General features: G+C 49.3%; 44 non-coding genes and 7 pseudogenes across 44 annotated transcripts; all 51 read right to left on the bottom strand.

Moving 5' to 3' along the window:
* Nucleotides 1–76: 76 nt before the first annotated feature.
* On the bottom strand, nt 77–195 carry LOC148711149 (5S ribosomal RNA). Its single transcript, XR_015980156.2, has one exon. It is a non-coding gene; the product is annotated as a 5S ribosomal RNA (ribosomal RNA).
* Nucleotides 196–439: 244 nt separating this feature from the next.
* On the bottom strand, nt 440–558 carry LOC148711150 (5S ribosomal RNA). The gene has a single exon (XR_015983826.2). It is a non-coding gene; the product is annotated as a 5S ribosomal RNA (ribosomal RNA).
* Nucleotides 559–805: 247 nt separating this feature from the next.
* On the bottom strand, nt 806–924 carry LOC148711151 (5S ribosomal RNA). Its single transcript, XR_016412697.1, has one exon. It is a non-coding gene; the product is annotated as a 5S ribosomal RNA (ribosomal RNA).
* Nucleotides 925–1,170: 246 nt separating this feature from the next.
* Nucleotides 1,171–1,289, bottom strand: LOC148711152 (5S ribosomal RNA). The gene has a single exon (XR_015981508.2). It is a non-coding gene; the product is annotated as a 5S ribosomal RNA (ribosomal RNA).
* A 246-nt stretch (nt 1,290–1,535) lies between these two features.
* On the bottom strand, nt 1,536–1,654 carry LOC148711153 (5S ribosomal RNA). The gene has a single exon (XR_015981118.2). It is a non-coding gene; the product is annotated as a 5S ribosomal RNA (ribosomal RNA).
* A 247-nt stretch (nt 1,655–1,901) lies between these two features.
* LOC148711154 (5S ribosomal RNA) lies at nt 1,902–2,020 on the bottom strand. The gene has a single exon (XR_015982875.2). It is a non-coding gene; the product is annotated as a 5S ribosomal RNA (ribosomal RNA).
* A 246-nt stretch (nt 2,021–2,266) lies between these two features.
* On the bottom strand, nt 2,267–2,385 carry LOC148711155 (5S ribosomal RNA). Its single transcript, XR_015980363.2, has one exon. It is a non-coding gene; the product is annotated as a 5S ribosomal RNA (ribosomal RNA).
* A 246-nt stretch (nt 2,386–2,631) lies between these two features.
* On the bottom strand, nt 2,632–2,750 carry LOC148711156 (5S ribosomal RNA). The gene has a single exon (XR_015984686.2). It is a non-coding gene; the product is annotated as a 5S ribosomal RNA (ribosomal RNA).
* Nucleotides 2,751–2,996: 246 nt separating this feature from the next.
* Nucleotides 2,997–3,115, bottom strand: LOC148711157 (5S ribosomal RNA). The gene has a single exon (XR_015983875.2). It is a non-coding gene; the product is annotated as a 5S ribosomal RNA (ribosomal RNA).
* Nucleotides 3,116–3,363: 248 nt separating this feature from the next.
* LOC148711158 (5S ribosomal RNA) lies at nt 3,364–3,482 on the bottom strand. The gene has a single exon (XR_015980157.2). It is a non-coding gene; the product is annotated as a 5S ribosomal RNA (ribosomal RNA).
* A 246-nt stretch (nt 3,483–3,728) lies between these two features.
* LOC148711159 (5S ribosomal RNA) lies at nt 3,729–3,847 on the bottom strand. The gene has a single exon (XR_015983827.2). It is a non-coding gene; the product is annotated as a 5S ribosomal RNA (ribosomal RNA).
* A 247-nt stretch (nt 3,848–4,094) lies between these two features.
* Nucleotides 4,095–4,213, bottom strand: LOC148711160 (5S ribosomal RNA). Its single transcript, XR_016400527.1, has one exon. It is a non-coding gene; the product is annotated as a 5S ribosomal RNA (ribosomal RNA).
* A 248-nt stretch (nt 4,214–4,461) lies between these two features.
* LOC148711161 (5S ribosomal RNA) lies at nt 4,462–4,580 on the bottom strand. The gene has a single exon (XR_015981509.2). It is a non-coding gene; the product is annotated as a 5S ribosomal RNA (ribosomal RNA).
* A 246-nt stretch (nt 4,581–4,826) lies between these two features.
* Nucleotides 4,827–4,945, bottom strand: LOC148711162 (5S ribosomal RNA). Its single transcript, XR_015981119.2, has one exon. It is a non-coding gene; the product is annotated as a 5S ribosomal RNA (ribosomal RNA).
* Nucleotides 4,946–5,191: 246 nt separating this feature from the next.
* Nucleotides 5,192–5,310, bottom strand: LOC148711163 (5S ribosomal RNA). The gene has a single exon (XR_015982876.2). It is a non-coding gene; the product is annotated as a 5S ribosomal RNA (ribosomal RNA).
* A 246-nt stretch (nt 5,311–5,556) lies between these two features.
* On the bottom strand, nt 5,557–5,675 carry LOC148711164 (5S ribosomal RNA). Its single transcript, XR_015980364.2, has one exon. It is a non-coding gene; the product is annotated as a 5S ribosomal RNA (ribosomal RNA).
* A 247-nt stretch (nt 5,676–5,922) lies between these two features.
* LOC148711165 (5S ribosomal RNA) lies at nt 5,923–6,076 on the bottom strand (annotated as a pseudogene).
* Nucleotides 6,077–6,322: 246 nt separating this feature from the next.
* On the bottom strand, nt 6,323–6,441 carry LOC148711166 (5S ribosomal RNA; annotated as a pseudogene).
* Nucleotides 6,442–6,687: 246 nt separating this feature from the next.
* On the bottom strand, nt 6,688–6,806 carry LOC148711167 (5S ribosomal RNA). The gene has a single exon (XR_015980158.2). It is a non-coding gene; the product is annotated as a 5S ribosomal RNA (ribosomal RNA).
* Nucleotides 6,807–7,052: 246 nt separating this feature from the next.
* On the bottom strand, nt 7,053–7,171 carry LOC148711168 (5S ribosomal RNA). The gene has a single exon (XR_015983829.2). It is a non-coding gene; the product is annotated as a 5S ribosomal RNA (ribosomal RNA).
* Nucleotides 7,172–7,419: 248 nt separating this feature from the next.
* Nucleotides 7,420–7,538, bottom strand: LOC148711169 (5S ribosomal RNA). The gene has a single exon (XR_016404832.1). It is a non-coding gene; the product is annotated as a 5S ribosomal RNA (ribosomal RNA).
* Nucleotides 7,539–7,785: 247 nt separating this feature from the next.
* Nucleotides 7,786–7,904, bottom strand: LOC148711170 (5S ribosomal RNA). Its single transcript, XR_015981510.2, has one exon. It is a non-coding gene; the product is annotated as a 5S ribosomal RNA (ribosomal RNA).
* Nucleotides 7,905–8,152: 248 nt separating this feature from the next.
* LOC148711171 (5S ribosomal RNA) lies at nt 8,153–8,271 on the bottom strand. Its single transcript, XR_015981120.2, has one exon. It is a non-coding gene; the product is annotated as a 5S ribosomal RNA (ribosomal RNA).
* Nucleotides 8,272–8,517: 246 nt separating this feature from the next.
* LOC148711172 (5S ribosomal RNA) lies at nt 8,518–8,636 on the bottom strand. The gene has a single exon (XR_015982878.2). It is a non-coding gene; the product is annotated as a 5S ribosomal RNA (ribosomal RNA).
* A 246-nt stretch (nt 8,637–8,882) lies between these two features.
* On the bottom strand, nt 8,883–9,001 carry LOC148711173 (5S ribosomal RNA). The gene has a single exon (XR_015980365.2). It is a non-coding gene; the product is annotated as a 5S ribosomal RNA (ribosomal RNA).
* A 246-nt stretch (nt 9,002–9,247) lies between these two features.
* Nucleotides 9,248–9,366, bottom strand: LOC148711174 (5S ribosomal RNA). Its single transcript, XR_015985380.2, has one exon. It is a non-coding gene; the product is annotated as a 5S ribosomal RNA (ribosomal RNA).
* A 247-nt stretch (nt 9,367–9,613) lies between these two features.
* LOC148711175 (5S ribosomal RNA) lies at nt 9,614–9,767 on the bottom strand (annotated as a pseudogene).
* A 246-nt stretch (nt 9,768–10,013) lies between these two features.
* Nucleotides 10,014–10,132, bottom strand: LOC148711176 (5S ribosomal RNA; annotated as a pseudogene).
* A 246-nt stretch (nt 10,133–10,378) lies between these two features.
* Nucleotides 10,379–10,497, bottom strand: LOC148711177 (5S ribosomal RNA). Its single transcript, XR_015978588.2, has one exon. It is a non-coding gene; the product is annotated as a 5S ribosomal RNA (ribosomal RNA).
* Nucleotides 10,498–10,743: 246 nt separating this feature from the next.
* Nucleotides 10,744–10,862, bottom strand: LOC148711178 (5S ribosomal RNA). Its single transcript, XR_015981039.2, has one exon. It is a non-coding gene; the product is annotated as a 5S ribosomal RNA (ribosomal RNA).
* A 248-nt stretch (nt 10,863–11,110) lies between these two features.
* Nucleotides 11,111–11,229, bottom strand: LOC148711179 (5S ribosomal RNA). Its single transcript, XR_016404833.1, has one exon. It is a non-coding gene; the product is annotated as a 5S ribosomal RNA (ribosomal RNA).
* Nucleotides 11,230–11,476: 247 nt separating this feature from the next.
* On the bottom strand, nt 11,477–11,595 carry LOC148711180 (5S ribosomal RNA). Its single transcript, XR_016405567.1, has one exon. It is a non-coding gene; the product is annotated as a 5S ribosomal RNA (ribosomal RNA).
* Nucleotides 11,596–11,841: 246 nt separating this feature from the next.
* On the bottom strand, nt 11,842–11,960 carry LOC148711181 (5S ribosomal RNA). The gene has a single exon (XR_015982879.1). It is a non-coding gene; the product is annotated as a 5S ribosomal RNA (ribosomal RNA).
* A 247-nt stretch (nt 11,961–12,207) lies between these two features.
* Nucleotides 12,208–12,326, bottom strand: LOC148711182 (5S ribosomal RNA; annotated as a pseudogene).
* A 246-nt stretch (nt 12,327–12,572) lies between these two features.
* On the bottom strand, nt 12,573–12,691 carry LOC148711183 (5S ribosomal RNA). Its single transcript, XR_015983877.2, has one exon. It is a non-coding gene; the product is annotated as a 5S ribosomal RNA (ribosomal RNA).
* Nucleotides 12,692–12,937: 246 nt separating this feature from the next.
* Nucleotides 12,938–13,056, bottom strand: LOC148711184 (5S ribosomal RNA). The gene has a single exon (XR_015980159.2). It is a non-coding gene; the product is annotated as a 5S ribosomal RNA (ribosomal RNA).
* A 248-nt stretch (nt 13,057–13,304) lies between these two features.
* LOC148711185 (5S ribosomal RNA) lies at nt 13,305–13,423 on the bottom strand. The gene has a single exon (XR_015983830.2). It is a non-coding gene; the product is annotated as a 5S ribosomal RNA (ribosomal RNA).
* A 247-nt stretch (nt 13,424–13,670) lies between these two features.
* Nucleotides 13,671–13,789, bottom strand: LOC148711186 (5S ribosomal RNA). Its single transcript, XR_016405568.1, has one exon. It is a non-coding gene; the product is annotated as a 5S ribosomal RNA (ribosomal RNA).
* Nucleotides 13,790–14,035: 246 nt separating this feature from the next.
* On the bottom strand, nt 14,036–14,154 carry LOC148711187 (5S ribosomal RNA). The gene has a single exon (XR_016400578.1). It is a non-coding gene; the product is annotated as a 5S ribosomal RNA (ribosomal RNA).
* Nucleotides 14,155–14,401: 247 nt separating this feature from the next.
* LOC148711188 (5S ribosomal RNA) lies at nt 14,402–14,520 on the bottom strand (annotated as a pseudogene).
* Nucleotides 14,521–14,766: 246 nt separating this feature from the next.
* Nucleotides 14,767–14,885, bottom strand: LOC148711189 (5S ribosomal RNA). Its single transcript, XR_015982880.2, has one exon. It is a non-coding gene; the product is annotated as a 5S ribosomal RNA (ribosomal RNA).
* A 246-nt stretch (nt 14,886–15,131) lies between these two features.
* Nucleotides 15,132–15,250, bottom strand: LOC148711190 (5S ribosomal RNA). The gene has a single exon (XR_015978589.2). It is a non-coding gene; the product is annotated as a 5S ribosomal RNA (ribosomal RNA).
* A 248-nt stretch (nt 15,251–15,498) lies between these two features.
* On the bottom strand, nt 15,499–15,617 carry LOC148711191 (5S ribosomal RNA). The gene has a single exon (XR_015979293.2). It is a non-coding gene; the product is annotated as a 5S ribosomal RNA (ribosomal RNA).
* A 246-nt stretch (nt 15,618–15,863) lies between these two features.
* On the bottom strand, nt 15,864–15,982 carry LOC148711192 (5S ribosomal RNA). Its single transcript, XR_015978438.2, has one exon. It is a non-coding gene; the product is annotated as a 5S ribosomal RNA (ribosomal RNA).
* A 246-nt stretch (nt 15,983–16,228) lies between these two features.
* LOC148711193 (5S ribosomal RNA) lies at nt 16,229–16,347 on the bottom strand. The gene has a single exon (XR_015979294.2). It is a non-coding gene; the product is annotated as a 5S ribosomal RNA (ribosomal RNA).
* Nucleotides 16,348–16,593: 246 nt separating this feature from the next.
* Nucleotides 16,594–16,712, bottom strand: LOC148711194 (5S ribosomal RNA). Its single transcript, XR_015982881.2, has one exon. It is a non-coding gene; the product is annotated as a 5S ribosomal RNA (ribosomal RNA).
* Nucleotides 16,713–16,959: 247 nt separating this feature from the next.
* Nucleotides 16,960–17,113, bottom strand: LOC148711195 (5S ribosomal RNA; annotated as a pseudogene).
* A 246-nt stretch (nt 17,114–17,359) lies between these two features.
* Nucleotides 17,360–17,478, bottom strand: LOC148711196 (5S ribosomal RNA). The gene has a single exon (XR_016408225.1). It is a non-coding gene; the product is annotated as a 5S ribosomal RNA (ribosomal RNA).
* A 245-nt stretch (nt 17,479–17,723) lies between these two features.
* On the bottom strand, nt 17,724–17,842 carry LOC148711197 (5S ribosomal RNA). Its single transcript, XR_015981782.2, has one exon. It is a non-coding gene; the product is annotated as a 5S ribosomal RNA (ribosomal RNA).
* Nucleotides 17,843–18,088: 246 nt separating this feature from the next.
* Nucleotides 18,089–18,207, bottom strand: LOC148711198 (5S ribosomal RNA). The gene has a single exon (XR_015982882.1). It is a non-coding gene; the product is annotated as a 5S ribosomal RNA (ribosomal RNA).
* A 248-nt stretch (nt 18,208–18,455) lies between these two features.
* On the bottom strand, nt 18,456–18,574 carry LOC148711199 (5S ribosomal RNA). The gene has a single exon (XR_016404834.1). It is a non-coding gene; the product is annotated as a 5S ribosomal RNA (ribosomal RNA).
* Between the last annotated feature and the right edge of the window lie 171 nt (nt 18,575–18,745).

An 18,745-nucleotide genomic window follows, 5' to 3' on the forward strand; every position in this document is an offset into this window, starting at 1 on the left:
CGAAGAGGAAAAGCCAAATGCCGAAAAATTAAAAATAAATATTATCAAAAAATAAAAAAGCGGGCAAAAAATAAAAAGGGTGCAACACGAGGACTTCCCAGGGGGTCACCCATCCTAGTACTACTCTCGCCCAAGCACGCTTAACTGCGGAGTTTTGATGGGATCCGGTGCATTAGTGCTGGTATGATCGCACCCAAGACATGCCCTTCGAAACTCCCTTTTATGACAAAGCAGCAGACCTCGACGGCCCGAGACATTCGCGCTGCCGGGGCCGTTCTGGCGTAGGATTCATCACGCTGTTCCGCTATGCGGCATGGCACCGCCAGTCTCCGGACTCAGTTTATCTTCGGAAAAAAAATTATCCGAAGAGGAAAAGCCAAAAGCCGAAAAATTAAAAATAAATATTATCAAAAAATAAAAAAGCGGGCAAAAAATAAAAAGGGTGCAACACGAGGACTTCCCAGGGGGTCACCCATCCTAGTACTACTCTCGCCCAAGCACGCTTAACTTCGGAGTTCTGATGGGATCCGGTGCATTAGTGCTGGCATGATCGCACCCATGACATGCCCTTCGAAACTCCCTTTTATGACAAAGCAGCAGACCTCGACGGTTCGAGACATTCACGCTGCCGGGGCCGTTCTGGCGTAGGATTCAACGCGCTGGTCCCGCTATGCGGCATGGCACCGCCAGTCCCCGGACTCAGTTTATTGTCGGGGGAAAAAAATTATCCGAAGAGGAAAAGCCAAAAGCCGAAAAATAAAAAATAAATGTTATCAAAAAATAAAAAAGCGGGCAAAAAATAAAAGGGGTGCAACACGAGGACTTCCCAAGGGGTCACCCATCCTAGTACTACTCTCGCCCAAGCACGCTTAACTGCGGAGTTCTGATGGGATCCGGTGCATTAGTGCTGGTATGATCGCACCCATGACATGCCCTTCGAAACTCCCTTTTATGACAAAGCAGCAGACCTCGACGGCCCGAGACATTCGCGCTGCCGGGGCCGTTCTGGCGTAGGATTCAACGCGCTGTTCCGCTATGCGGCATGGCACCGCCAGTCTCCGGACTCAGTTTATTTTCGGGGGGAAAAAATTATCCGAAGAGGAAAAGCCAAAAGCCAAATAATAAAAAATAAATATTATCAAAAAATAAAAAAGCGGGCAAAAAATGAAAAGGGTGCAACACGAGGACTTCCCAGGGGGTCACCCATCCTAGTACTTCTCTCGCCCAAGCACGCTTAACTGCGGAGTTATGATGGGATCCGGTGCATTAGTGCTGGTATGATCGCACCCATGACATGCCCTTCGAAACTCCCTTTTATGACAAAGCAGCAGACCGCGATGGCCCGAGACATTCGCGCTGCCGGGGCCGTTCTGGCGTAGGATTCAACGCGCTGTTCCGCTATGCGGCATGGCACCGCCAGTCTCCGGACTCAGTTTATTTTCGGAAAAAAAAAATTATCCGAAGAGGAAAAGCCAAAAGCCGAAAAATTAAAAATAAATATTATCAAAAAATAAAAAAGCGGGCAAAAAATAAAAAGGGTGCAACACGAGGACTTTCCAGGGGGTCACCCATCCTAGTACTACTCTCGCCCAAGCACGCTTAACTACGGAGTTCTGATGGGATCCGGTGCATTAGTGCTGGTATGATCGCACCCATGACATGCCCTTCGAAACTCCCTTTTATGACAAAGCAGCAGACCTCGACGGCCCGAGACATTCACGCTGCCGGGGCCGTTCTGGCGTAGGATTCAACGCGCTGGTCCCGCTATGCGGCATGGCACCGCCAGACCCCGGACTCAGTTTATTGTCGGGGGAAAAAAATTATCCGAAGAGGAAAAGCCAAAAGCCGAAAAATTAAAAATAAATATTATCAAAAAGTAAAAAAGCGGGCAAAAAATAAAAAGGGTGCAACACGAGGACTTCCCAGGGGGTCACCCATCCTAGTACTACTCTCACCCAAGCACGCTTAACTGCGGAGTTTTGATGGGATCCGGTGCATTAGTGCTGGTATGATCGCACCCAAGACATGCCCTTCGAAACTCCCTTTTAAGACAAAGCAGCAGACCTCGACGGCCCGAGACATTCGCGCTGCCGGGGCCGTTCTGGCGTATGATTCAACGCGCTGTTCCGCTATGCGGCATGGCACCGCCAGTCTCCGGACTCAGTTTATTTTCGGGGGGAAAAAATTATCCGAAGAGGAAAAGCCAAAAGCCAAAAAATTAAAAATAAATATTATCAAAAAATAAAAAAGCGGGCAAAAAATAAAAAGGGTGCAACACGAGGACTTCCCAGGGGGTCACCCATCCTAGTACTTCTCTCGCCCAAGCACGCTTAACTGCGGAGTTATGATGGGATCCGGTGCATTAGTGCTGGTATGATCGCACCCATGACATGCCCTTCGAAACTCCCTTTTATGATAAAGCAGCAGACCGCGACGGCCCGAGACATTCGCGCTGCCGGGGCCGTTCTGGCGTAGGACTCAACGCGCTGTTCCGCTCTGCGGCATGGCACCGCCAGTCTCCGGACTCAGTTTATTTTCGGGAAAAAAAAATTATCCGAAGAGGAAAAGCCAAAAGCCGAAAAATTAAAAATAAATATTATCAAAAAATAAAAAAGCGGGCAAAAAATAAAAAGGGTGCAACACGAGGACTTCCCAGGGGGTCACCCATCCTAGTACTACTCTCGCCCAAGCACGCTTAACTGCGGAGTTCTGATCGGATCCGGTGCATTAGTGCTGGTATGATCGCACCCACGACATGCCCTTCGAAACTCCCTTTTATGACAAAGCAGCAGATCTCGACGGCCCGAGGCATTCGCGCTGCCGGGGCCGTTCTGGCGTAGGATTCAACGCGCTGTTCCGCTATGCGGCATGGCACCGCGAGTCTCCGGACTCAGTTTATTTTCGGGGGAAAAAAATTATCCGAAGAGGAAAAGCCAAAAGCCGAAAAATTAAAAATAAATATTATCAAAAAATAAAAAAGCGGGCAAAAAATAAAAGGGGTGCAACACGAGGACTTCCCAGGGGGTCACCCATCCTAGTACTACTCTCGCCCAAGCACGCTTAACTGCGGAGTTCTGATGGGATCCGGTGCATTAGTGCTGGTATGATCGCACTCATGACATGCCCATCGAAACTCCCTTTTATGACAAAGCAGCAGACCTCGACGGCCTGAGACATTCGCGCCGCCGGGGCCGTTCTGGCGTAGGATTCAACGCGCTGGTCCCGCTATGCGGCATGGCACCGCCAGTCTCCGGACTCAGTTTATTTTCGGGGGAAAAAAATTATCCGAAGAGGAAAAGCCAAAAGCCGAAAAATTAAAAATAAATATTGTCAAAAAATAAAAAAGTGGAGAAAAAAATAAAAAGGGTGCAACACGAGGACTTCCCAGGGGGTCACCCATCCTAGTACTACTCTCGCCCAAGCACGCTTAACTGCGGAGTTTTGATGGGATCCGGTGCATTAGTGCTGGTATGATCGCACCCATGACATGCCCTTCGAAACTCTCTTTTATGACAATGCAGCAGACCTCGACGGCCCGAGACATTCGCGCTGCCGGGGCCGTTCTGGCGTAGGATTCAACGCGCTGTTCCGCTATGCGGCATGGCGCCGCGAGTCTCCGGACTCAGTTTATTTTCGGGGGAAAAAAATTATCCGAAGAGGAAAAGCCAAATGCCAAAAAATTAAAAATAAATGTTATCAAAAAATAAAAAAGCGGGCAAAAAATAAAAGGGGTGCAACACGAGGACTTCCCAGGGGGTCACCCATCCTAGTACTACTCTCGCCCATGCACGCTTAACTGTGGAGTTCTGATGGGATCCGGTGCATTAGTGCTGGTATGATCGCACCCATGATATGCCCTTCGAAACTCCCTTTTATGACAAAGCAGCAGACCTCGACGGCCCGAGACATTCGCGCTGCCGGGGCCGTTCTGGCGTAGGATTCAACGCGCTGGTCCCGCTATGCGGCATGGCACCGCCAGTCTCCGGACTCAGTTTATTGTCGGGGAAAAAAAATTATCCGAAGAGGAAAAGCCAAAAGCCAAAAAATTAAAAATAAATATTATCAAAAAATAAAAAAGCGGGCAAAAAATAAAAGGGGTGCAACACGAGGACTTCCCAGGGGGTCACCCATCCTAGTACTACTCTCGCCCAAGCACGCTTAACTGCGGAGTTCTGATGGGATCCGGTGCATTAGTGCTGGTATGATCGCACCCATGACATGCCCATCGAAACTCCCTTTTATGACAAAGCAGCAGACCTCGACGGCCCGAGACATTCGCGCCGCCGGGGCCGTTCTGGCGTAGGATTCAACGCGCTGGTCCCGCTATGCGGCATGGCACCGCCAGTCTCCGGACTCAGTTTATTTTCGGAGGAAAAAAATTATCCGAAGAGGAAAAGCCAAAAGCCGAAAAATTAAAAATAAATATTATCAAAAAATAAAAAAGTGGAGAAAAAAATAAAAAAGGTGCAACACGAGGACTTCCCAGGGGGTCACCCATCCTAGTACTACTCTCGCCCAAGCACGCTTAACTGCGGAGTTCTGATGGGATCCGGTGCATTAGTGCTGGTATGATCGCACCCAAGACATGCCCTTCGAAACTCCCTTTTATGACAAAGCAGCAGATCTCGACGGCCCGAGACATTCGCGCTGCCGGGGCCGTTCTGGCATAGGATTCAACACGCTGTTCCGCTATGCGGCATGGCACCGCCAGTCTCCGGACTCAGTTTATTTTCGGGGGAAAAAAATTATCCGAAGAGGAAAAGCCAAAAGCCGAAAAATAAAAAATAAATGTTATCAAAAAATAAAAAAGCGGGCAAAAAATAAAAGGGGTGCAACACGAGGACTTCCCAAGGGGTCACCCATCCTAGTACTACTCTCGCCCAAGCACGCTTAACTGCGGAGTTCTGATGGGATCCGGTGCATTAGTGCTGGTATGATCGCACCCAAGACATGCCCTTCGAAACTCCCTTTTATGACAAAGCAGCAGACCTCGACGGCCCGAGACATTCGCGCTGCCGGGGCCGTTCTGGCGTAGGATTCAACGCGCTGTTCCGCTATGCGGCATGGCACCGCCAGCCTCCGGACTCAGTTTATTTTCGGGGGGAAAAAATTATCCGAAGAGGAAAAGCCAAAAGCCAAATAATTAAAAATAAATATTATCAAAAAATAAAAAAGCGGGCAAAAAATAAAAAGGGTGCAACACGAGGACTTCCCAGGGGGTCACCCATCCTAGTACTTCTCTCGCCCAAGCACGCTTAACTGCGGAGTTATGATGGGATCCGGTGCATTAGTGCTGGTATGATCGCACCCATGACATGCCCTTCGAAACTCCCTTTTATGACAAAGCAGCAGACCGCGACGGCCCGAGACATTCGCGCTGCCGGGGCCGTTCTGGCGTAGGATTCAACGCGCTGTTCCGCTATGCGGCATGGCACCGCCAGTCTCCGGACTCAGTTTATTTTTGGAAAAAAAAAATTATCCGAAGAGGAAAAGCCAAAAGCCGAAAAATTAAAAATAAATATTATCAAAAAATAAAAAAGCGGGCAAAAAATAAAAAGGGTGCAACACGAGGACTTCCCAGGGGGTCACCCATCCTAGTACTACTCTCGCCCAAGCACGCTTAACTACGGAGTTCTGATGGGATCCGGTGCATTAGTGCTGGTATGATCGCACCCAGGACATGCCCTTCGAAACTCCCTTTTATGACAAAGCAGCAGACCTCGACGGCCCGAGACATTCACGCTGCCGGGGCCGTTCTGGCGTAGGATTCAACGCGCTGGTCCCGCTATGCGGCATGGCACCGCCAGTCTCCGGACTCAGTTTATTGTCGGGGGAAAAAAATTATCCGAAGAGGAAAAGCCAAAAGCCGAAAAATTAAAAATAAATATTATCAAAAAATAAAAAAGCGGGCAAAAAATAAAAAGGGTGCAACACGAGGACTTCCCAGGGGGTCACCCATCCTAGTACTACTCTCGCCCAAGCACGCTTAACTGCGGAGTTCTGATGGGATCCGGTGCACGCTTAACTGCGGAGTTCTGATGGGATCCGGTGCATTAGTGCTGGTATGATCGCACCCAAGACATGCCCTTCGAAACTCCCTTTTAAGACAAAGCAGCAGACCTCGACGGCCCGAGACATTCGCGCTACCGGGGCCGTTCTGGCGTATGATTCAACGCGCTGTTCCGCTATGCGGCATGGCACCGCCAGTCTCCGGACTCAGTTTATTTTCGGGGGGAAAAAATTATCGGAAGAGGAAAAGCCAAAAGCCAAAAAATTAAAAATAGATATTATCAAAAAATAAAAAAGCGGGCAAAAAATAAAAAGGGTGCAACACGAGGACTTCCTAGGGGGTCACCCATCCTAGTACTTCTCTCGCCCAAGCACGCTTAACTGCGGTGTTATGATGGGATCCGGTGCATTAGTGCTGGTATGATCGCACCCATGACATGCCCTTCGAAACTCCCTTTTATGACAAAGCAGCAGACCGCGACGGCCCGAGACATTCGCGCTGCCGGGGCCGTTCTGGCGTAGGATTCAACGCGCTGTTCCGCTATGCAGCATGGCACCGCCAGTCTCCGGACTCAGTTTATTTTCGAGAAAAAAAAATTATCCGAAGAGGAAAAGCCAAAAGCCGAAAAATTAAAAATAAATATTATCAAAAAATAAAAAAGCGGGCAAAAAATAAAAAGGGTGCAACACGAGGACTTCCCAGGGGGTCACCCATCCTAGTACTACTCTCGCCCAAGCACGCTTAACTGCGGAGTTCTGATCGGATCCGGTGCATTAGTGCTGGTATGATCGCACCCATGACATGCCCTTCGAAACTCCCTTTTATGACAAAGCAGCAGATCTCGACGGCCCGAGGCATTCGCGCTGCCGGGGCCGTTCTGGCGTAGGATTCAACGCGCTGTTCCGCTATGCGGCATGGCACCGCGAGTCTCCGGACTCAGTTTATTTTCGGGGGAAAAAAATTATCCGAAGAGGAAAAGCCAAAAGCCGAAAAATTAAAAATAAATATTATCAAAAAATAAAAAAGCGGGCAAAAAATAAAAGGGGTGCAACACGAGGACTTCCCAGGGGGTCACCCATCCTAGTACTACTCTCGCCCAAGCACGCTTAACTGCGGAGTTCTGATGGGATCCGGTGCATTAGTGCTGGTATGATCGCACCCATGACATGCCCATCGAAACTCCCTTTTATGACAAAGCAGCAGACCTCGACGGCCCGAGACATTCGCGCCGCCGGGGCCGTTCTGGCGTAGGATTCAACGCGCTGGTCCCGCTATGCGGCATGGCACCGCCAGTCTCCGGACTCAGTTTATTTTCGGGGAAAAAAAATTATCCGAAGAGGAAAAGCCAAAAGCCGAAAAATTAAAAATAAATATTATCAAAAAATAAAAAAGTGGAGAAAAAAATAAAAAGGGTGCAACACGAGGACTTCCCAGGGGGTCACCCATCCTAGTACTACTCTCGCCCAAGCACGCTTAACTGCGGAGTTTTGATGGGATCCGGTGCATTAGTGCTGGTATGATCGCACCCATGACATGCCCTTCGAAACTCCCTTTTATGACAAAGCAGCAGACCTCGACGGCCCGAGATATTCGCGCTGCCGGGGCCGTTCTGGCGTAGGATTCAACGCGCTGTTCCGCTATGCGGCATGGCACCGCGAGTCTCCGGACTCAGTTTATTTTCGGGGGAAAAAAATTATCCGAAGAGGAAAAGCCAAAAGCCGAAAAATTAAAAATAAATATTATCAAAAAATAAAAAAGTGGGCAAAAAATAAAAAGGGGTGCAAGACGAGGACTTCCCAGGGGGTCACCCATCCTAGTACTACTCTCGCCCAAGCACGCTTAACTGCGGAGTTCTGATGGGATCCGGTGCATTAGGGCTGGTATGATCGCACCCATGACATGCCCATCGAAACACCCTTTTATGACAAAGCAGCAGACCTCGACGGCCCGAGACATTCGCGCCGCCGGGGCCGTTCTGGCGTAGGATTCAACGCGCTGGTCCCGCTATGCGGCATGGCACCGCCAGTCTCCGGACTCAGTTTATTTTCGGAGGAAAAAAATTATCCGAAGAGGAAAAGCCAAAAGCCGAAAAATTAAAAATAAATATTATCAAAAAATAAAAAAGTGGAGAAAAAAATAAAAAAGGTGCAACACGAGGACTTCCCAGGGGGTCACCCATCCTAGTACTACTCTCGCCCAAGCACGCTTAACTGCGGAGTTCTGATGGGATCCGGTGCATTAGTGCTGGTATGATCGCACCCAAGACATGCCCTTCGAAACTCCCTTTTATGACAAAGCAGCAGATCTCGACGGCCCGAGACATTCGCGCTGCCGGGGCCGTTCTGGCATAGGATTCAACACGCTGTTCCGCTATGCGGCATGGCACCGCCAGTCTCCGGACTCAGTTTATTTTCGGGGGAAAAAAATTATCCGAAGAGGAAAAGCCAAAAGCCGAAAAATAAAAAATAAATGTTATCAAAAAATAAAAAAGCGGGCAAAAAATAAAAGGGGTGCAACACGAGGACTTCCCAAGGGGTCACCCATCCTAGTACTACTCTCGCCCAAGCACGCTTAACTGCGGAGTTCTGATGGGATCCGGTGCATTAGTGCTGGTATGATCGCACCCAAGACATGCCCTTCGAAACTCCCTTTTATGACAAAGCAGCAGACCTCGACGGCCCGAGACATTCGCGCTGCCGGGGCCGTTCTGGCGTAGGATTCAACGCGCTGTTCCGCTATGCGGCATGGCACCGCCAGCCTCCGGACTCAGTTTATTTTCGGGGGGAAAAAATTATCCGAAGAGGAAAAGCCAAAAGCCAAATAATTAAAAATAAATATTATCAAAAAATAAAAAAGCGGGCAAAAAATAAAAAGGGTGCAACACGAGGACTTCCCAGGGGGTCACCCATCCTAGTACTTCTCTCGCCCAAGCACGCTTAACTGCGGAGTTATGATGGGATCCGGTGCATTAGTGCTGGTATGATCGCACCCATGACATGCCCTTCGAAACTCCCTTTTATGACAAAGCAGCAGACCGCGACGGCCCGAGACATTCGCGCTGCCGGGGCCGTTCTGGCGTAGGATTCAACGCGCTGTTCCGCTATGCGGCATGGCACCGCCAGTCTCCGGACTCAGTTTATTTTTGGAAAAAAAAAATTATCCGAAGAGGAAAAGCCAAAAGCCGAAAAATTAAAAATAAATATTATCAAAAAATAAAAAAGCGGGCAAAAAATAAAAAGGGTGCAACACGAGGACTTCCCAGGGGGTCACCCATCCTAGTACTACTCTCGCCCAAGCACGCTTAACTACGGAGTTCTGATGGGATCCGGTGCATTAGTGCTGGTATGATCGCACCCAGGACATGCCCTTCGAAACTCCCTTTTATGACAAAGCAGCAGACCTCGACGGCCCGAGACATTCACGCTGCCGGGGCCGTTCTGGCGTAGGATTCAACGCGCTGGTCCCGCTATGCGGCATGGCACCGCCAGTCTCCGGACTCAGTTTATTGTCGGGGGAAAAAAATTATCCGAAGAGGAAAAGCCAAAAGCCGAAAAATTAAAAATAAATATTATCAAAAAATAAAAAAGCGGGCAAAAAATAAAAAGGGTGCAACACGAGGACTTCCCAGGGGGTCACCCATCCTAGTACTACTCTCGCCCAAGCACGCTTAACTGCGGAGTTCTGATGGGATCCGGTGCACGCTTAACTGCGGAGTTCTGATGGGATCCGGTGCATTAGTGCTGGTATGATCGCACCCAAGACATGCCCTTCGAAACTCCCTTTTAAGACAAAGCAGCAGACCTCGACGGCCCGAGACATTCGCGCTACCGGGGCCGTTCTGGCGTATGATTCAACGCGCTGTTCCGCTATGCGGCATGGCACCGCCAGTCTCCGGACTCAGTTTATTTTCGGGGGGAAAAAATTATCGGAAGAGGAAAAGCCAAAAGCCAAAAAATTAAAAATAGATATTATCAAAAAATAAAAAAGCGGGCAAAAAATAAAAAGGGTGCAACACGAGGACTTCCTAGGGGGTCACCCATCCTAGTACTTCTCTCGCCCAAGCACGCTTAACTGCGGTGTTATGATGGGATCCGGTGCATTAGTGCTGGTATGATCGCACCCATGACATGCCCTTCGAAACTCCCTTTTATGACAAAGCAGCAGACCGCGACGGCCCGAGACATTCGCGCTGCCGGGGCCGTTCTGGCGTAGGATTCAACGCGCTGTTCCGCTATGCAGCATGGCACCGCCAGTCTCCGGACTCAGTTTATTTTCGAGAAAAAAAAATTATCCGAAGAGGAAAAGCCAAAAGCCGAAAAATTAAAAATAAATATTATCAAAAAATAAAAAAGCGGGCAAAAAATAAAAAGGGTGCAACACGAGGACTTCCCAGGGGGTCACCCATCCTAGTACTACTCTCGCCCAAGCACGCTTAACTGCGGAGTTCTGATCGGATCCGGTGCATTAGTGCTGGTATGATCGCACCCATGACATGCCCTTCGAAACTCCCTTTTATGACAAAGCAGCAGATCTCGACGGCCCGAGGCATTCGCGCTGCCGGGGCCGTTCTGGCGTAGGATTCAACGCGCTGTTCCGCTATGCGGCATGGCACCGCGAGTCTCCGGACTCAGTTTATTTTCGGGGGAAAAAAATTATCCGAAGAGGAAAAGCCAAAAGCCGAAAAATTAAAAATAAATATTATCAAAAAATAAAAAAGCGGGCAAAAAATAAAAGGGGTGCAACACGAGGACTTCCCAGGGGGTCACCCATCCTAGTACTACTCTCGCCCAAGCACGCTTAACTGCGGAGTTCTGATGGGATCCGGTGCATTAGTGCTGGTATGATCGCACCCATGACATGCCCATCGAAACTCCCTTTTATGACAAAGCAGCAGACCTCGACGGCCCGAGACATTCGCGCCGCCGGGGCCGTTCTGGCGTAGGATTCAACGCGCTGGTCCCGCTATGCGGCATGGCACCGCCAGTCTCCGGACTCAGTTTATTTTCGGGGAAAAAAAATTATCCGAAGAGGAAAAGCCAAAAGCCGAAAAATTAAAAATAAATATTATCAAAAAATAAAAAAGTGGAGAAAAAAATAAAAAGGGTGCAACACGAGGACTTCCCAGGGGGTCACCCATCCTAGTACTACTCTCGCCCAAGCACGCTTAACTGCGGAGTTTTGATGGGATCCGGTGCATTAGTGCTGGTATGATCGCACCCATGACATGCCCTTCGAAACTCCCTTTTATGACAAAGCAGCAGACCTCGACGGCCCGAGATATTCGCGCTGCCGGGGCCGTTCTGGCGTAGGATTCAACGCGCTGTTCCGCTATGCGGCATGGCACCGCGAGTCTCCGGACTCAGTTTATTTTCGGGGGAAAAAAATTATCCGAAGAGGAAAAGCCAAAAGCCGAAAAATTAAAAATAAATATTATCAAAAAATAAAAAAGTGGGCAAAAAATAAAAAGGGGTGCAAGACGAGGACTTCCCAGGGGGTCACCCATCCTAGTACTACTCTCGCCCAAGCACGCTTAACTGCGGAGTTCTGATGGGATCCGGTGCATTAGGGCTGGTATGATCGCACCCATGACATGCCCATCGAAACACCCTTTTATGACAAAGCAGCAGACCTCGACGGCCCGAGACATTCGCGCTGCCGGGGCCGTTCTGGCGTAGGATTCAACGCGCTGTTCCGCTATGCGGCATGGCACCGCGAGTCTCCGGACTCAGTTTATTTTCGGGGGAAAAAAATTATCCGAAGAGGAAAAGCCAAAAGCCAAAAAATTAAAAATAAATGTTATCAAAAAATAAAAAAGCGGGCAAAAAATAAAAGGGGTGCAACACGAGGACTTCCCAGGGGGTCACCCATCCTAGTACTACTCTCGCCCAAGCACGCTTAACTGCGGAGTTCTGATGGGATCCGGTGCATTAGTGCTGGTATGATCGCACCCATGATATGCCCTTCAAAACTCCCTTTTATGACAAAGCAGCAGACCTCGACGGCCCGAGACATTCACGCTGCCGGGGCCGTTCTGGCGTAGGATTCAACGCGCTGGTCCCGCTATGCGGCATGGCACCGCTAGTCTCCGGACTCAGTTTATTGTCGGGGAAAAAAAATTATCCGAAGAGGAAAAGCCAAAAGCCAAAAAATTAAAAATAAATATTATCAAAAAATAAAAAAGCGGGCAAAAAATAAAAAGGGTGCAACACGAGGACTTCCTAGGGGGTCACCCATCCTATTACTTCTCTCGCCCAAGCACGCTTAACTGCGGAGTTATGATGGGATCCGGTGCATTAGTGCTGGTATGATCGCACCCATGACATGCCCTTCGAAACTCCCTTTTATGACAAAGCAGCAGACCGCGACGGCCCGAGACATTCGCGCTGCCGGGGCCGTTCTGGCGTAGGATTCAACGCGCTGTTCCGCTATGCAGCATGGCACCGCCAGTCTCCGGACTCAGTTTATTTTCGAGAAAAAAAAATTATCCGAAGAGGAAAAGCCAAAAGCCGAAAAATTAAAAATAAATATTATCAAAAAATAAAAAAGCGGGCAAAAAATAAAAAGGGTGCAACACGAGGACTTCCCAGGGGGTCACCCATCCTAGTACTACTCTCGCCCAAGCACGCTTAACTGCGGAGTTCTGATCGGATCCGGTGCATTAGTGCTGGTATGATCGCACCCATGACATGCCCTTCGAAACTCCCTTTTATGACAAAGCAGCAGATCTCGACGGCCCGAGGCATTCGCGCTGCCGGGGCCGTTCTGGCGTAGGATTCAACGCGCTGTTCCGCTATGCGGCATGGCACCGCGAGTCTCCGGACTCAGTTTATTTTCGGGGGAAAAAAATTATCCGAAGAGGAAAAGCCAAAAGCCGAAAAATTAAAAATAAATATTATCAAAAAATAAAAAAGCGGGCAAAAAATAAAAGGGGTGCAACACGAGGACTTCCCAGGGGGTCACCCATCCTAGTACTACTCTCGCCCAAGCACGCTTAACTGCGGAGTTCTGATGGGATCCGGTGCATTAGTGCTGGTATGATCGCACCCATGACATGCCCATCGAAACTCCCTTTTATGACAAAGCAGCAGACCTCGACGGCCCGAGACATTCGCGCCGCCGGGGCCGTTCTGGCGTAGGATTCAACGCGCTGGTCCCGCTATGCGGCATGGCACCGCCAGTCTCCGGACTCAGTTTATTTTCGGGGAAAAAAAATTATCCGAAGAGGAAAAGCCAAAAGCCGAAAAATTAAAAATAAATATTATCAAAAAATAAAAAAGTGGAGAAAAAAATAAAAAGGGTGCAACACGAGGACTTCCCAGGGGGTCACCCATCCTAGTACTACTCTCGCCCAAGCACGCTTAACTGCGGAGTTTTGATGGGATCCGGTGCATTAGTGCTGGTATGATCGCACCCATGACATGCCCTTCGAAACTCCCTTTTATGACAAAGCAGCAGACCTCGACGGCCCGAGATATTCGCGCTGCCGGGGCCGTTCTGGCGTAGGATTCAACGCGCTGTTCCGCTATGCGGCATGGCACCGCGAGTCTCCGGACTCAGTTTATTTTCGGGGGAAAAAAATTATCCGAAGAGGAAAAGCCAAAAGCCGAAAAATTAAAAATAAATATTATCAAAAAATAAAAAAGTGGGCAAAAAATAAAAAGGGGTGCAAGACGAGGACTTCCCAGGGGGTCACCCATCCTAGTACTACTCTCGCCCAAGCACGCTTAACTGCGGAGTTCTGATGGGATCCGGTGCATTAGGGCTGGTATGATCGCACCCATGACATGCCCATCGAAACACCCTTTTATGACAAAGCAGCAGACCTCGACGGCCCGAGACATTCGCGCTGCCGGGGCCGTTCTGGCGTAGGATTCAACGCGCTGTTCCGCTATGCGGCATGGCACCGCGAGTCTCCGGACTCAGTTTATTTTCGGGGGAAAAAAATTATCCGAAGAGGAAAAGCCAAAAGCCAAAAAATTAAAAATAAATGTTATCAAAAAATAAAAAAGCGGGCAAAAAATAAAAGGGGTGCAACACGAGGACTTCCCAGGGGGTCACCCATCCTAGTACTACTCTCGCCCAAGCACGCTTAACTGCGGAGTTCTGATGGGATCCGGTGCATTAGTGCTGGTATGATCGCACCCATGATATGCCCTTCAAAACTCCCTTTTATGACAAAGCAGCAGACCTCGACGGCCCGAGACATTCACGCTGCCGGGGCCGTTCTGGCGTAGGATTCAACGCGCTGGTCCCGCTATGCGGCATGGCACCGCTAGTCTCCGGACTCAGTTTATTGTCGGGGAAAAAAAATTATCCGAAGAGGAAAAGCCAAAAGCCAAAAAATTAAAAATAAATATTATCAAAAAATAAAAAAGCGGGCAAAAAATAAAAAGGGTGCAACACGAGGACTTCCTAGGGGGTCACCCATCCTATTACTTCTCTCGCCCAAGCACGCTTAACTGCGGAGTTATGATGGGATCCGGTGCATTAGTGCTGGTATGATCGCACCCATGACATGCCCTTCGAAACTCCCTTTTATGACAAAGCAGCAGACCGCGACGGCCCGAGACATTCGCGCTGCCGGGGCCGTTCTGGCGTAGGATTCAACGCGCTGTTCCGCTATGCAGCATGGCACCGCCAGTCTCCGGACTCAGTTTTTTTTTGAGAAAAAAAAATTATCCGAAGAGGAAAAGCCAAAAGCCGAAAAATTAAAAATAAATATTATCAAAAAATAAAAAAGCGGGCAAAAAATAAAAAGGGTGCAACACGAGGACTTCCCAGGGGGTCACCCATCCTAGTACTACTCTCGCCCAGGCACGCTTAACTGCGGAGTTCTGATCGGATCCGGTGCATTAGTGCTGGTATGATCGCACCCATGACATGCCCTTCGAAACTCCCTTTTATGACAAAGCAGCAGATCTCGACGGCCCGAGGCATTCGCGCTGCCGGGGCCGTTCTGGCGTAGGATTCAACGCGCTGTTCCGCTATGCGGCATGGCACCGCGAGTCTCCGGACTCAGTTTATTTTCGGGGGAAAAAAATTATCCGAAGAGGAAAAGCCAAAAGCCGAAAAATTAAAAATAAATATTATCAAAAAATAAAAAAGCGGGCAAAAAATAAAAGGGGTGCAACACGAGGACTTCCCAGGGGGTCACCCATCCTAGTACTACTCTCGCCCAAGCACGCTTAACTGCGGAGTTCTGATGGGATCCGGTGCATTAGTGCTGGTATGATCGCACCCATGACATGCCCATCGAAACTCCCTTTTATGACAAAGCAGCAGACCTCGACGGCCCGAGACATTCGCGCCGCCGGGGCCGTTCTGGCGTAGGATTCAACGCGCTGGTCCCGCTATGCGGCATGGCACCGCCAGTCTCCGGACTCAGTTTATTTTCGGGGGAAAAAAATTATCCGAAGAGGAAAAGCCAAAAGCCGAAAAATTAAAAATAAATATTATCAAAAAATAAAAAAGTGGAGAAAAAAATAAAAAAGGTGCAACACGAGGACTTCCCAGGGGGTCACCCATCCTAGTACTACTCTCGCCCAAGCACGCTTAACTGCGGAGTTCTGATGGGATCCGGTGCATTAGTGCTGGTATGATCGCACCCAAGACATGCCCTTCGAAACTCCCTTTTATGACAAAGCAGCAGATCTCGACGGCCCGAGACATTCGCGCTGCCGGGGCCGTTCTGGCGTAGGATTCAACACGCTGTTCCGCTATGCGGCATGGCACCGCCAGTCACCGGACTCAGTTTATTTTCGGGGGAAAAAAATTATCCGAAGAGGAAAAGCCAAAAGCCGAAAAATAAAAAATAAATGTTATCAAAAAATAAAAAAGCGGGCAAAAAATAAAAGGGGTGCAACACGAGGACTTCCCAAGGGGTCACCCATCCTAGTACTACTCTCGCCCAAGCACGCTTAACTGCGGAGTTCTGATGGGATCCGGTGCATTAGTGCTGGTATGATCGCACCCAAGACATGCCCTTCGAAACTCCCTTTTATGACAAAGCAGCAGACCTCGACGGCCCGAGACATTCGCGCTGCCGGGGCCGTTCTGGCGTAGGATTCAACGCGCTGTTCCGCTATGCGGCATGGCACCGCCAGCCTCCGGACTCAGTTTATTTTCGGGGGGAAAAAATTATCCGAAGAGGAAAAGCCAAAAGCCAAATAATTCAAAATAAATATTATCAAAAAATAAAAAAGCGGGCAAAAAATAAAAAGGGTGCAACACGAGGACTTCCCAGGGGGTCACCCATCCTAGTACTTCTCTCGCCCAAGCACGCTTAACTGCGGAGTTATGACGGGATCCGGTGCATTAGTGCTGGTATGATCGCACCCATGACATGCCCTTCGAAACTCCCTTTTATGACAAAGCAGCAGACCGCGACGGCCCGAGACATTCGCGCTGCCGGGGCCGTTCTGGCGTAGGATTCAACGCGCTGTTCCGCTATGCGGCATGGCACCGCCAGTCTCCGGACTCAGTTTATTTTCGGAAAAAAAAAATTATCCGAAGAGGAAAAGCCAAAAGCCGAAAAATTAAAAATAAATATTATCAAAAAATAAAAAAGCGGGCAAAAAATAAAAAGGGTGCAACACGAGGACTTCCCAGGGGGTCACCCATCCTAGTACTACTCTCGCCCAAGCACGCTTAACTACGGAGTTCTGATGGGATCCGGTGCATTAGTGCTGGTATGATCGCACCCAGGACATGCCCTTCGAAACTCCCTTTTATGACAAAGCAGCAGACCTCGACGGCCCGAGACATTCACGCTGCCGGGGCCGTTCTGGCGTAGGATTCAACGCGCTGGTCCCGCTATGCGGCATGGCACCGCCAGTCTCCGGACTCAGTTTATTGTCGGGGGAAAAAAATTATCCGAAGAGGAAAAGCCAAAACCCGAAAAATTAAAAATAAATATTATCAAAAAATAAAAAAGCGGGCAAAAAATAAAAAGGGTGCAACACGAGGACTTCCCAGGGGGTCACCCATCCTAGTACTACTCTCGCCCAAGCACGCTTAACTGCGGAGTTCTGATGGGATCCGGTGCACGCTTAACTGCGGAGTTCTGATGGGATCCGGTGCATTAGTGCTGGTATGATCGCACCCAAGACATGCCCTTCGAAACTCCCTTTTAAGACAAAGCAGCAGACCTCGACGGCCCGAGACATTCGCGCTACCGGGGCCGTTCTGGCGTATGATTCAACGCGCTGTTCCGCTATGCGGCATGGCACCGCCAGTCTCCGGACTCAGTTTATTTTCGGGGGGAAAAAATTATCGGAAGAGGAAAAGCCAAAAGCCAAAAAATTAAAAATAGATATTATCAAAAAATAAAAAAGCGGGCAAAAAATAAAAAGGGTGCAACACGAGGACTTCCTAGGGGGTCACCCATCCTAGTACTTCTCTCGCCCAAGCACGCTTAACTGCGGAGTTATGATGGGATCCGGTGCATTAGTGCTGGTATGATCGCACCCATGACATGCCCTTCGAAACTCCCTTTTATGACAAAGCAGCAGACCGCGACGGCCCGGACATTCGCGCTGCCGGGGCCGTTCTGGCGTAGGATTCAACGCGCTGTTCCGCTATGCAGCATGGCACCGCCAGTCTCCGGACTCAGTCTATTTTCGAGAAAAAAAAATTATCCGAAGAGGAAAAGCCAAAAGCCGAAAAATTAAAAATAAATATTATCAAAAAATAAAAAAGCGGGCAAAAAATAAAAAGGGTGCAACACGAGGACTTCCCAGGGGGTCACCCATCCTAGTACTACTCTCGCCCAAGCACGCTTAACTGCGGAGTTCTGATCAGATCCGGTGCATTAGTGCTGGTATGATCGCACCCATGACATGCCCTTCGAAACTCCCTTTTATGACAAAGCAGCAGATCTCGACGGCCCGAGGCATTCGCGCTGCCGGGGCCGTTCTGGCGTAGGATTCAACGCGCTGTTCCGCTATGCGGCATGGCACCGCGAGTCTCCGGACTCAGTTTATTTTCGGGGGAAAAAAATTATCCGAAGAGGAAAAGCCAAAAGCCGAAAAATTAAAAATAAATATTATCAAAAAATAAAAAAGCGGGCAAAAAATAAAAGGGGTGCAACACGAGGACTTCCCAGGGGGTCACCCATCCTAGTACTACTCTCGCCCAAGCACGCTTAACTGCGGAGTTCTGATGGGATCCGGTGCATTAGTGCTGGTATGATCGCACCCATGACATGCCCATCGAAACTCCCTTTTATGACAAAGCAGCAGACCTCGACGGCCCGAGACATTCGCGCCGCCGGGGCCGTTCTGGCGTAGGATTCAACGCGCTGGTCCCGCTATGCGGCATGGCACCGCCAGTCTCCGGACTCAGTTTATTTTCGGGGGAAAAAAATTATCCGAAGAGGAAAAGCCAAAAGCCGAAAAATTAAAAATAAATATTATCAAAAAATAAAAAAGTGGAGAAAAAAATAAAAAGGGTGCAACACGAGGACTTCCCAGGGGGTCACCCATCCTAGTACTACTCTCGCCCAAGCACGCTTAACTGCGGAGTTTTGATGGGATCCGGTGCATTAGTGCTGGTATGATCGCACCCATGACATGCCCTTCGAAACTCCCTTTTATGACAAAGCAGCAGACCTCGACGGCCCGAGATATTCGCGCTGCCGGGGCCGTTCTGGCGTAGGATTCAACGCGCTGTTCCGCTATGCGGCATGGCACCGCGAGTCTCCGGACTCAGTTTATTTTCGGGGGAAAAAAATTATCC

This window comes from Phoenix dactylifera, chromosome 4 (assembly GCF_051530095.1).
Source record: "Phoenix dactylifera cultivar Ajwa chromosome 4, Ajwa_hap1_PhDact_Kaust_v1.1, whole genome shotgun sequence".
Classification (NCBI taxonomy): domain Eukaryota; kingdom Viridiplantae; phylum Streptophyta; class Magnoliopsida; order Arecales; family Arecaceae; genus Phoenix; species Phoenix dactylifera.